Here is a 13025-nt window from a genome sequence, read left to right as displayed (position 1 = left end):
ATTCTCTAACCGGTGCTGTTGTCAGCAGCCACCTTAAAATCGGCCACTCACCGTGTATCAATCATGCAACAGCACCAGTTACAGAATCGTGCTTCTGGCAAACGCAGGTGCCGGAAATGTAGGCTAGTTTTCCAGGCCTACATTTCCGGGGCCTACTTTTGTTGTGAATCGTGGCTCCATAGGTGCTTTAAGCTGCCTAATGCTACTTCTCACATTAGCCATGCCCACAGTAGCATTAGGCAGCCCAAAGCACCTATGAAGGGGCAATTCTGGCGCCAATTTTTTAGGCGCCTTGAAGCTCAGTTAAAAATGCCACTTAAATGGTGTTTTTTTTATTGAGCTAGGGTGCCTACAAAAATGTCACCATTTAAGAGAATCCAGGCCTTAGTGCTCCAGGCCACAGTAGAAACCTCTACCACGGCCTTGGGGGGGGGGGGGGGGGGGAATAGCTAGAACATTGTGGCAAGTCCGGCACTGCTTCCAACTTGCCCTATGGTAAAAGTAGGGAGAACAATATTTCAGGTAGTAGTAAATTCCATCAGAGGAATTTCCCTAGCTATGAGGCTGCCTATCACTGTACAGAAACCTTAGAGGCCAACTCTGTGCAGAATGAGAGAAGCGGCTCTGCAAAAGGAGCCTATTCCAGGCAAAGAATAAAACCTTTTAAAACTGCCTTTAAGCAGCATAGGTTCCCTGACCACTATTTTCACTAGGGCCAAAGGGGGAGCCAAAGGCAGTACTGGCCCATTCCCATATCTCAGAGCCTGGGGTGTGGCTTACCACAATATAAGCCAGAGCCTCAGACAGGGAAGGGAGAGGCTCAGGAAGGTGGATAGAAACCAGCCCACCAGGTGTCAGAGGAGCGGACCAGAAGGTGGAACAGAGCTCAGCCCAGAGCCAGTCCTGGTGAGGAGTTAATGGAATTAGAGGAAACTGGACTGCCCACTCAGTCAACCTGGCCTACTCCTGAGGAATGCATGGAAGTGTGTGAAACAGTACCTGTACAAGGTGAGCTGAATGAAGATATGGACATTAGCTGAATGAACCCTGCTTATTGTTTTTGTTCTCTTTCTGGGAGAAGGGATTCTTTTTCCTTTTCTCATTGCAAAGGAGCAGTGCAGGAAACCATTATTGCTCTCACCTGAGAACAATCATCTTGAACTGTGTTTTGTTTCATGGATGGGTTTTTTTTTCTCTTCTTTTTTGGCTTGGGACTAAGTGAAAGACTTTACTAAAACTGGGAAACCTATGCTGCACCCTACACACTGTGTGGACTTAACTAAGCAATACTTATGTAGCAGTGCTGATAAATGAACCAGTGAAGTGGTGTTTGTATTTGGAACTTACTCAGGGTTATTTTTCTCCTCTCTTTTGAGCCTCCTGAGATCCTAGAAACAAGGCCTAAGCAGAGTCTGGGCGTGACATCCAACCAGGCTGAAGGGAGCCAAAGATCCACTGAATGCAAGCAGTCAGCCATTATCCATATCTACCTATTGCTTTGTGTTTGTTTCAAGTGCTGCATTATTTTATTCCTGTGCACTGCATATTTTCTGTTATACCTTTTTGCCCTATTTTGAGATTGATTTTGTCTGGCCGGAAAACTTGTTTGTTTTGCAAAGACTGCATAGTAAAAGGCTACTTTTGTTTTCAACAATTAAAACCTTGCCTTAGTGACTTCTGTGAGCTTCTCTGGGTGGTCTGTAAAGGTGCTTTGGCAAACCTTATTAGCCAGTACTGCCTGTAGGGCATAAGAACATAAGAATTGTCGCTGCTGGGTCAGACCAGTGGTCCATCGTGCCTAGCAGTCCGCTCATGCGGTGGCCCCTAGGTCAAAGACCAGCGCTCTAACTGAGACTAGCCCTACCTGCGTACGCTCTTGTTCACCAGGAACTTGTCTAACTTTGTCTTGAATCCCTGGAGGGTATAGAAACATAGAAGATGACAGCAGAAAAGGGCTACAGCCCATCAAGTCTGCCCACTCTGCTTACCCACCCCCTCTCTATGCCCTAATGACCCAATTTCCTTATTTTGACCCTCGTAGGGATCCCACATGGGTATCCCATTTATTCTTAAAGTCTGGCATGCTGTCTGCCTCGATCACCTGCACTGGAAGCTTGTTCCAATGATCAACCACTCTCTCTGTGAAGAAATTCTTTCTGGTGTCGCCATGAAATTTTCCGCCTCTGAGTTTGAGCGGGTGCCCTCTTGTGGCCGAGGGTCCCTTGCGAAAGAAAATATCATCTTCCACTTCGACACGTCCTGTGAGGTACTTAAATGTTTTGATCATGTCTCCCCTCTCCCTACGTTCCTCGAGAGTGTAGAGCTGCAATTTGTTCAGTCTCTCTTCGTACGAGAGACCCTTGAGCCCCGATATCATCCTGGTGGCCATCCGCTGAACCGATTCAATTCTGCGCACATCTTTACTGTAATGTGGCCTCCAGAATTGCACACAGTACTCCAGATGAGGTCTTACCATGGCCCTGTACAACGGCATTATGACTTCAGGCTTTCAGCTGACGAAACTTCTATTGATACAACCCAATATCTGCCTTGCCTTAGATGAAGCCTTCTCCACTTGATTGGCAGTTTTCATGTCTGCACTGATGATTACTCCTAAATCTCGTTCTGCTGAAGTCCTAGTTAAAGTTTCTCCATTCAAAAAGTACGTCCTGCATGGATTTCCGCTTCCGAGGTGCATGACCTTACATTTCTTAGCATTGAAGCCTAGCTGCCAGGTTGAGGACCAACTTTCCAATGTAAGCAGGTCCTGTGACATATAATTCTGTAAACTGCATTCACTTACTATATTACATAGTTTGGCGTCATCGGCGAATAGTGTTATTTTACCTTGAAGCCCTTGAGTCAGATCCCCTATGAATATGTTGAAAAGGAGTGGACCCAGGACCGAGCCCTGCGGCACTCCACTGGTCACCTCCGATGTTTTAGAGAGGGTACCATTAACCACCACCCTCTGAAGTCTGCCACTCAGCCAATCATTGACCCATGCAGTTAGTGTCTCTCCTAACCCCATCGATTCCATCTTGCTTAGCAGCCTGCGGTGTGGGACACTGTCAAAAGCTTTACTGAAGTCCAGGTACACGACGTCCAAAGAATCTCCCAAGTCCAACTTTCTTGTTACCCAGTCAAAAAAGCTGATGAGATTGGATTGGCAGGACCTACCCTTGGTGAATCCATGCTGACTGGGATCCCGAAGATTCCCTTCATTCAAGATCGTGTCCAATTTGCTTTTAATTAGTGTTTCCATGAGTTTGCACACTATTGATGTGAGACTCACCGGTCTATAATTCGCAGCCTCTGCCCTGCAACCCTGTTTATGCAGAGGAACGACATTAGCTAATTTCCAGTCCAGGGGAACTTTCCCCTTACTTAGGGAGAGATTGAATAGCTCAGCCAACGGTTTTGCCAGGACATCGCTCAATTCTCTGAGCACTCTTGGGTGCAAATTGTCTGGTCCCATGGCTTTGTTCACCTTGAGTCTTGCCAGTTCACTGTAAACTTCACCTGGTGTGAACTCAAAATTCTGAAACGGGTCTTCTGTGCTTTGTGTTGCCTTCAACTTCGGACCATGTCCCGATGCCTCACAGATGAAGACTGAGCAGAAGTATTCATTCAGTAGTTCGACTTTATCGGAATCTGCTTCCACGTAACTTCCGTCCGGTCTTCTAAGGCGTACTATCCCGCCTGTGTTCCTTTTTCTGTCACTAATATACCTGAAGAAGGATTTGTCCCCCTTTTTAATGTTTTTTGCCAGAATTTCTTCCACTCGAAGTTTTGCCTCCCTAACTGCCATTTTGACCTCTGTAGACCTGGTCCTATATTCTACCTTTGCCTCTCTTTTCTCCGTGTGCTTGTAGGAGAGAAATGCTTTTTTCTTCTCCTTAATGAGGTGTGAGATCTCCACGGTGAACCATTGGGGTTTATTGTTTCTTTGTCGTTTATTTACTGATTTTATGAAGCGGCTAGTTGCTTCATGTATGGTTGATTTCAGTGTTAACCACTTAGCTTCTACATCATCGGTCTCCGCTTGGTCCTGCAGCGTCCGATGGACGAAATCTCCCATGCGTACGAAGTCTGTGCCCCTATGACAGACTCTGGAAATGCGTTCCAGTTTTCTACCACTCTCTGGGTAAAGAAGAACTTCCGTACGTTCGTACGGAATCTATCCCCTTTCAACTTTAGAGAGTGCTCTCTCGTTCTCCCTACCTTGGAGAGGGTGAACAACCTGTCCTTATCTACTAAGTATATCCCCTTCAGTACCTTGAATGTTTCGATCATGTCCCCTCTCAATCTCCTCTGTTTGAGGGAGTAGAGGCCCAATTTCTCTAATCTTTCACTATACGGCAGCTCCTCCAACCCCTTAACCATCTTAGTTGCTCTTCTCTGGACCCTTTCGAGTAGTATTGTGTCCTCCTTCATATACGGTGACCAGTGCTGGATGCAGTACTCCAGGTGAGGGCACACCATGGCCTGGTACAGCGGCATGATAACCTTCTCCGATCTTTTCGTGATCCCCTTCTTTATCTATTCCTAGCATTCTGTTCGTCCATTTTGCCGCCGCTGCACATTGCGTGGATGGCTTCATCAACTTGTCGATCAGAACTCCCAAATCCCTTTCTTGGGAGGTCTCTCCAAGTACTGCCCCAGACATCCTGTGCATGAGATTTTTGTAACCGACATGCATCACTTTGCATTTATCCACATTGAACCTCATCTGCCGTCTCCTCTCCTCAATACTAGGTCTCCCTATTGAGAGGCAGGCCTAGTATTGAGTGCCGCCTGGTGGTGGGTCACTGCATTTTTCTTAGCGGGGATGGTCAGGCGACAATATGTGCTTTTGAGGACTATGGAATCCATTTGGTAGTAACAACTGTTTTATCAGGACTACATATATAGGGAACTTCATAAGTACAATGAACACCTTCCTTTTTGCCAGCTAGGAAGCTAGCTGCTCCACACAGATTGTGCTGATGTGTCCTCCTCAGGTAGCATTGTGGTGTGGAAACTAGAGATGAGGTGCAACAGGCAAGTGAAGTTGAGAACTGTGAAATTCATTGCCTTGGTGTGTATGATGTATCAAATTGAAGTGTGAATAAACAGACTGGTTTGGAATTACTTTGGCACATAAGAATGCTTCATAGTGGAAGAAGCATTACACAGGGACTTGTCCTCCAGAACACCAGTAAAAGACCTAAACTATAACATCCTGAGTCATTCAAATCCCTTGAATAAAAAGCTATATTATAATTGGCTAGGAGAGATAGAAATCAAGTATGTACATTTCATATCACTTTCAAAGCATAGGGTTACCAGATTTCCTCTTTAAAAAAAATATGCAGTATATAAATTTTTAAATAAACAAACACCTGGCCCTGACCCCAAAAACCCTTGTGTCTCCTTCCCTGAACTTGGGGCCACGTGTGAATGATGTCATCACATCAACGTCTGTACATGCACAAGAACAGACGCTCTCCAGACGCAGCCCAAAGCTTGAGGGCTTCCAAAACCCAAACTGCCGGGTTTTGGAAATCCCTCAACGCACCCGGACAGTCCTGGATGCTTGGTATACCCTATCATAAGAACCTAAAAATAGCCTTACTGAGTCAGACCAATGTCCATCAAGTCCAGTAGCCCATTCTCACGGTGGCCAATCCAGGTCACTAGTACCTAGCCAAAACCCAAGGAGTAGCAATATTCCATGCTACCAATCCAGGGCAAGCAGTGGCTTCCCTCATTTCTTTCTCAATAACAGACTATGGACTTCTCCTCCAGGAAACTGTCTAAACCTTTCTTAAAACCAGCTATGCTAGCCGCTCTTACTACAACCTCTGGCAGTGCATTCCAGAGCTTAACTATTCTCTGAGTGAAAAAAATTTCCTCCTATTGGTTTTAAAAGTATTTCCCTGTAATTTCATCGAGTGTACCCTAGTCTTTGTAATTTTTGATGGAGTGAAAGATCGATCCACTTGTACCCGTTCTACTCCACTCAGGATTTTGTAGACTTCAATTATATCTCCCCTCAGCTGTCTCTTTTCCAAGCTGAAGAGCCCTAACTGTTTTAGTCTTTCCTCATAAGAGAGGAGTTCCATCCCCTTTATCATCTTGGTCGCTCTTCTTTGAACCTTTTCTAGCGCCAATATATCTTTCTTGAGATTAGGAGACCAGAATTGAACGGAATATTCCAGATGAGGTCACACCATGGAGCGTTACAAGGGCATTATAATATTCTTAGTCTTGTTAACCATCCTTTTTTAATAATTCCTAGCATCCTGTTTGCTTTTTTGGCCGCTGCCGCACATTGTGCGGAAGGTTTCATCGTATTATCTACGAAAGCATATGCTGTGATTGGAAGTGCTGAGTATCTCTAGGAGGCAGGGTAGAATCATTTAAAATTAGTGTTAGTGAATGATGCTAATTAGTGGATGGAGTCAGTCCAGAGGAAGGCTACTAAATTGGTGCGTGGTCTTCGTCATAAGGCATATGGGGACAGACTTAAAGATCTCAATCTGTATACTTTGGAGGAAAGGCGGGAGAGAGGAAATATGATAGAGACGTTTAAATACCTATGTGATGTAAATGCGCATGAGTCGAGTCTCTTTCATTTGAAAGGAAGCTGTGGAATGAGAGGTCATAGGATGAAGTTAAGAGGTGATAGGAGTAATATAAGGAAATACTTTTTTACAGAACGGGTGGTAGATGCATGGAATAGTCTCCTGGTAGAGGTGGTGGAGACAAAGACTGTGTCTGAATTCAAGAAAGCTTGGTACAGGCACATGAGATCTCTTAGGGAATGGAGGAGATAGTGGATACTGTTGATGAACAGACTGGATGTGCCATTTGGCCTTTACCTGCCATCATGTTTCTGCGCTCATGCAACCTGTATGTATGTAATTTTACCAGCATATAGTTGGGGAGTGTTTTTTAACTGCCTCTTAAGTTTGTATATTACTTCTAAATTTAGCTTAATGCTAATGATGTGTTATACATCGCTATATTTCCTACTGGATTCAAAAGTTTACAAAAGATTACCAGATATAAAATGGGCTTTTTAGCATTTAGCACACACAAATTCTATTAACTCACACTCAGTGGCGTAGCAAGGGTGAGCGGTGCCCGGCGCAGTGATGCCCATCTCCTGCCCTCTTCTCTGCCACCCTGCCATGCACGTGCGCCCCTTCCCTGTACCTTTTCAACTTCAGTGTAAGCAGCCACTGACTTCCTGCCCGCGTCAGGCACGGGTCTCAGAAGTGATGTCAGAAAGAGTGCTGAAGTCAATGCAGGCAGCAAGTTTGTGGCTCCTCACACTTATGTTAAAAAGGTACGGGGTAAGTGAAGGGTCACGCGCGCAGCAGGGGGGGGGGAGGGGTGCCAGGGCCCTGAGGAAGACCACGCCCAGGGCAGACTGCCCTCCCACCCCCCTTAATACTCCACTGCTCATACTGATCTTTGGTAAAAAGGCCCCTTAGTGATTAGCTCAAGGTCACCAACCAAGTGATAGATCAGATTCACACCTTGTTCTTTCCAGTTCTGTTCTCTCACTTCAGTGGTTCCTTGCTAGCTGATATCACATTGCAGTTCTTAATTTATATTCAGGCCTGCATCTAGCACAACCTTTCAGCAGCTAGTAATAGAAAACTATTTGGGGTTAATAAAAACAGCATTAACTACACACAGATACTTTATTAAACAAGATTCAGACAGTCTTTATCTCATCTCTACGTTCTCGGTTATTGCTGTTTGGAATTTAATATTCACAGTGCTCCATTGTTCATTTTCTCTTAGGACAGCTTCTGGGGCTTTTAATCCTGGTATATAATTTCAAAAAAAATATAAAAAAATGCGGGGAAATTAGGTCATGGGAAAGAGATGCATTAACAGGTCAAGGTAGACCTGGACCTACCAAAAAGATTAAGGGGCCCTTTTACTAAAATAAGTTAAAATCTGGGCTTAATGCATTTTAATGCATGACTTTTACTTGTGCTAAGCCCAGATCTAACACAGTGCTTTATTAGGATTTTGGGTTTGCTTGGTTTTTTAAAAAATTTTTGCGGGTCTTGCGCTAAATTTTTCATTAGCATGTGGGACCCTCAAGAAATTAGGTGGTGGGAAGGGCTCAGGTGCTAATCTTTTTAATGGCCATGCACTAATGGCAAAATTAGAACATACTTAATCACCAATGCTCACCGAGACTCCTTGTTGTATCACTTAATGTCAAAACAAATTCATTTTTGGGGGGATCATCAGAGGGGAACTTCCATATTCTTGCAATGAGAGACAGTGTCACCAGATATTCATCATCAGTTCAATATTATTTTTCTTTCACAAGCATAGATGATCCCAATAATCTTTCATGATTCAAGCTTTTCTTCAATAATCCATGTATCGTGTAGATGCCTTCATGTGATGTTTAAAGGGAGGTCATTGTCATATTTGAGGTTATGTTACTTCCTCTAGGGTAGAGAGATGCTGAAGATGTTAAGAGTACAATGTTAATGCAGTAATCTTAGGACTAGTTATTTATTTCTTTAAAAGATTTCTCAACCGCCTATTCCTAGGCAGCTTTACAAAAGTAACATACATAAAATAGGACAGATTAGACTTGTACAAACATGTTATTGTTTGTCTTGGTGAAAAGCTGTTTGCTTTAACATTATGTATGTTCCTTGTGTCCACTGCCTAGATTTTAAGCGGTTTATAAATTTTTTAAATACCATATTTTTCGCTCCATAAGACATACTTTTTCCACCCCCAAAGGGGGTGGAAAAGTTGGTGCATCTTATGGAGCAAATACACCTTCCCCCCGGTACCTTTTTAAAGTTGTGGTGGTCCAGAACGGCTGGCTTTGGTAGCAGAGTGAGCAACGCAGGAGCACGACCTTTGCGCTTCCTGCCTGCCTCTTGATGAGAACTGACCTTAGCCAATCACTGAGTTGCGTGGGACCAGGCAGGAAGCGCAAAAGTTACACTCTTATGTCGTGCCGCTCTGCTACCAAAGCCAGCCATCCAGCAGGAGAGCGCATTGGACCACTGCAACTTTAAAAAGGTACCGGGGGGGCTGGGGGCAGCTTCGGGCTGTGGGTTGCTTTGGCTGCGGGTGGCTTCGGGCTGTGGGTGGGCGGGCTCCTTCGGCTGTGGGCAGATTCAAGCTGCGGGTGGGCTGCTTTGGGCTTCCCAGCACCAGAAGCACCCCCCTGTAGAGGAGGAATATTTTTTCCTTGGTTTTTCCTCCTCTACAGGGGGATGCGTCTTATGAACGGGTGCATCTTATAGAACGAAAAATACGATACATAAAATTATCCGGGGATACCAGCAAGATATTCTCACATGTAGGTGACATCATCCACGGAGCCTAATATGGACAGTGAAAACTGTGCTGTCACTTTAAGCTTTAATGAAGCTTCGTGACTACTCGCACTGCGTACATGCGAGTGTCTTCCTGCCCGACGTTAGCTCACAGTACCTTAGTTCTGTAAACAAGCTAAGAAGCCAACTAGAGGAGGTGGGAGGGATGTGAGAATATCTGCCTTCTGTCCCCGGATAACACCTGTTACGGTAACTGTGCTTTATCCTTGGACAAGCAGGTAGCATATTCTCACATGTGGGACTCCCAAGCTTAACTGAAATGGGATGGAGGGAGTGTTGACCTTCATGAAGAAAATAAATTCTGAAGTACTGCTTGGCCGAATCTAGCATCTGAACTGGACTATGTTTCCAGACAATGGTGAGATGTGAAGATATGAACTGAGGATCAAGTAGATGGTTTGCAAACATCCTCAAAGGGGGTGGAATGCAGAAAGGCTACTGATGCTGCCATCACTTGGATTATGTGAGCTGTTACACATCCCTCAAGTGACAAGCCAGCCTAAGCATAGCAAAAAGAGATTCAGGCAGCCAATCAAGTGGAAATACTCCATTTGGAGACAGGAACTCCCAATCAGTGGGTTCAAAAAAGATGAGAAGTTGAGGAGAAGTCCTGTGTGGATTAGTTCATTCTAAGTAGCAAGCCAAAACTCGCTTACAGTTCAAGCTGACTGAGATGAAATTCTTGACAACCTTTGTAAAAAACTTAGGATGAGTGTAAGAGCAACTGTATCATGGTGCAAAACAGTGTAAGGAGGGCCTCTGACTAGTACTTGGAGGTTTTTGACTCGTTGAACAGAAGTGACACAAGTTAAGAGAACTACTTTCGGAGTTAGAAACTGAAGAGTATGAGTTGTAAGAGGTGCAAATAGAGGCTTCATTGGAATAGTGAAACTGACATGTAGGTTTCAAAAAACTGGAGTTGGTTTGACCTGGGTTTGGGGCTCGTATACCCTTTTGTGAACCTGGAGATCAACGGATGTGTCAAAAGCAGGTTAATATTAAAAAAAGCATGGAAGGTGCAAATAGTGCTAAAGTGTCCTCTGACAGAGGTAGTTTTAGGCCCAGAGTTGAAAAGGTTCAGGGCATAGAGAGTGCATCATGAGGTGAGATGAGTGCATTGAAGATGATAACACTACTAAGCAGAAGGTTTTCTGGAAGCAGCTAAAATAGTATGAACTAGAGCAGCGAGACCAACATTTTAATATACTTTGTACATTTTAATATACTTTGTACCCTGGGTGTAATGCTCAGCATAGAAACCAATTTTGCATACAACAGCTATTTTTTTTTTTTTTTTTTAATTCTTTATTTATCATTTTAAATTTTTAACAAAATCAAACATTTTGTACAGAAAGATTGTCTGATCATACACAAAGTAAGAAGAAAAATAATTTCCATAATACTAAAAATCTCTAATCATACAGCTATTAACGAGCAGGTGAACTGCTCATTAAGGGCACATTGTTGTTTGCAGTTAGCATAACATAATAAACCACTTCTATACCTCATAACCGGTAAGTTTGATGCGGTTAACAAAATTTAATAAATAATACAAACTAGAGAGAATTGATTAGTTGGCGAACAAATGTGTCTTCAACTGCTTTCGGAAATGTTGATAAGACACAGAACTCAATAACAAAGGTTTTCCCAGAAAGCCACCTGATAAGAAAGGAAAGATTGGCGATGTTTTTTGTAACGACATCCTTTAATAGATGAAAAATTAAAAAGACTGTATGAACTATGTGAATACTTGGGTTGAGTAAAGGAAAATAATTCAGATAAGTAAATAAGTACCAAGCCAAAGAAGACTTTGTAATAAATACAACCAAATTTAAATTTAACTCGAGCCTCCACAGGAAGCAAATGCAATTCTCAGTAGTAAGGACTCATATGGTCAAACTTTTTCAGTCCCTAGATCAAGCGGACTGCAGCATTCTGGGCTATACTCAGCCTAGATAAATTCTTTTGAGGACCTGCCATATATATTATATTACAATAGTCCAGTTGGCTCAACACCAACGATTGTATCAGTAGCTTGAACGATGTGGTGTCAAAATAAGATCTTTTCTATATTAAAATTGATTTCTCCCTTTCCCCATGTTATTGTCCTTAATTGTTCTTTCTTTCTTTCAGATTGTATTTCTCCCCACTAACCTATTGTTTCATGTAAGTAAAGTAATGTTATTAATAGTTTAACTGGACCCCTTTTAAAATTTTTCCTATAAAATGCTTAGAATTTATGATTAGCGTTTTATCAAATTTTTAATAAACTTGAAACTTATACTACGCAATTTCCACAAAGTATAAAAAACTTTCCGCACCAAAGCATTTATCTGATCCTGCATAGTTAAGCGTTGATCTAGAATAACATCCAAAATCTTAATGGTGGGTTGTATTAGATAGGTAGTGTTGTTTAACAGAAGAGATGTTGCTGTAAAATTCTGAACCGAAGATGCAACAAAAAATTTTGTCTTCTCTGGGTTCAATTTCAGTTTAAATTTTAACATCCATGTTTCGATGATCTTAAATATCTCCTATTTCATTTCTGATGGAAAAGATGGAAACAGTAAATGGCAAGATGATAGTGATATCATCTGCGTAGCTAAATATTTTTAATCCCAGAGAAGCTAATTTTGAGCCCAGAGAAGACAAATACACATTAAACAATAGGGGGGAAGTAGGGAGCCTCCACTTTCCAGCAATCACTGTTTCAGTGCTAAATAAAGGCCGAAAACCAGATTGGGTGTTATGCAGAAGTGAATGAGATTCCAGGTAATTCAACAGTTGAAAATGAGCCAAACCCTCCAAAATTTTAATGAAGAAAGGGAGCAAAGCTATTGGTCTGTAGTTATTAACTAATGATATTGAGTCTTTCTTACTTTTGACTATTGGTGTAAACAATATGGCCCTGATTCTGCAAGGTGCGCCTGCCATTTAGGCGTCCAAATTAAATGGTTAATGAGTGATTTAAGGGCCTTAACAAGCGTTAATTGGGACTTAGGCGCAGGTAAGCGCTAGCTAAGCGTCCTTAGAATTTAGATGCGAGTTTTGAGTTGCGCCTGCATATTTCTAGGCGTCCTCAACAAAAAGTCACACCTAAGTATGTAGACGTGGGCGTAACCTGGGCGTGGTTAGGGATAGGCTTGAGATAGTCACTAGTTGGCGGCAGAGCGCCTCTATACATCGCGGAAATTATAGGCGAATGAAATGCTGGTCTAAGTGTAATTTCAGCTTGTGTTGAACATGATTTTCTATGGGTGAAATGTAGGCATGCTTTGGGCTTCCACAAAGACATTTTCTAAATAGAGTTCAGGTATATGTTTTTTCCTCTTTTTTTCCCCTCCTAGTAGATTTAATAAGCCACCATATCAATAGGGCACATCAGTACAAACATATTGCATGCAAAACATAGTACTTTTCTGCCCAAACAGCAATATGATTTACTTTCCGAGATAGGAATTGACTCCACCGTCCTAAAGTGGTTCTCAAACTTCCTACACTCTCGTTCCTACACTGTCAACACAAATGGCACCATGTCCGTTCCTTGGACACCATCTTGCGGTGTCCCTCAGGGATCACCCCTATCCCCTATTCTCTTTAACATCTATATGTCCTCCTTGAAACTCCTCCAATTATCCCCCCTTG

The 13025-nt window shown here is 42.9% G+C and overlaps 2 long non-coding RNA genes across 3 annotated transcripts in view; one reads left to right on the top strand and one right to left on the bottom strand.

The window, feature by feature from the left end:
* The first annotated feature begins 828 nt into the window (after positions 1-828).
* The window catches only part of LOC117354352, a 17480-nt gene continuing 5283 nt past the window's right edge, over positions 829-13025 (top strand). Inside the window, exons 1-2 of the long non-coding RNA XR_004538189.1 lie at positions 829-1008; positions 11514-11546. This is a non-coding gene — a long non-coding RNA (uncharacterized LOC117354352). The remainder of the gene's footprint in view (positions 1009-11513; positions 11547-13025) is intronic.
* LOC117354354 overlaps positions 7714-13025 on the bottom strand; it is a 23246-nt gene continuing 17934 nt past the window's right edge. Inside the window, exons 3-4 of one of the 2 annotated variants that reach the window (XR_004538191.1) lie at positions 8203-8484; positions 7714-7823 (exon numbers count right to left, since the gene is read on the bottom strand). This is a non-coding gene — a long non-coding RNA (uncharacterized LOC117354354). Of the gene's footprint in view, positions 8485-13025 lie in introns of both variants that reach the window. The other variant, XR_004538190.1, reaches the window with a different exon arrangement.

The sequence above is a fragment of the Geotrypetes seraphini genome, chromosome 2 (assembly GCF_902459505.1).
Source record: "Geotrypetes seraphini chromosome 2, aGeoSer1.1, whole genome shotgun sequence".
NCBI classification, from domain to species: Eukaryota; Metazoa; Chordata; class Amphibia; order Gymnophiona; family Dermophiidae; genus Geotrypetes; species Geotrypetes seraphini.
Note: the sequence above shows the minus strand (reverse complement) of the source record. Positions and strands in the feature narration are given on the sequence as shown.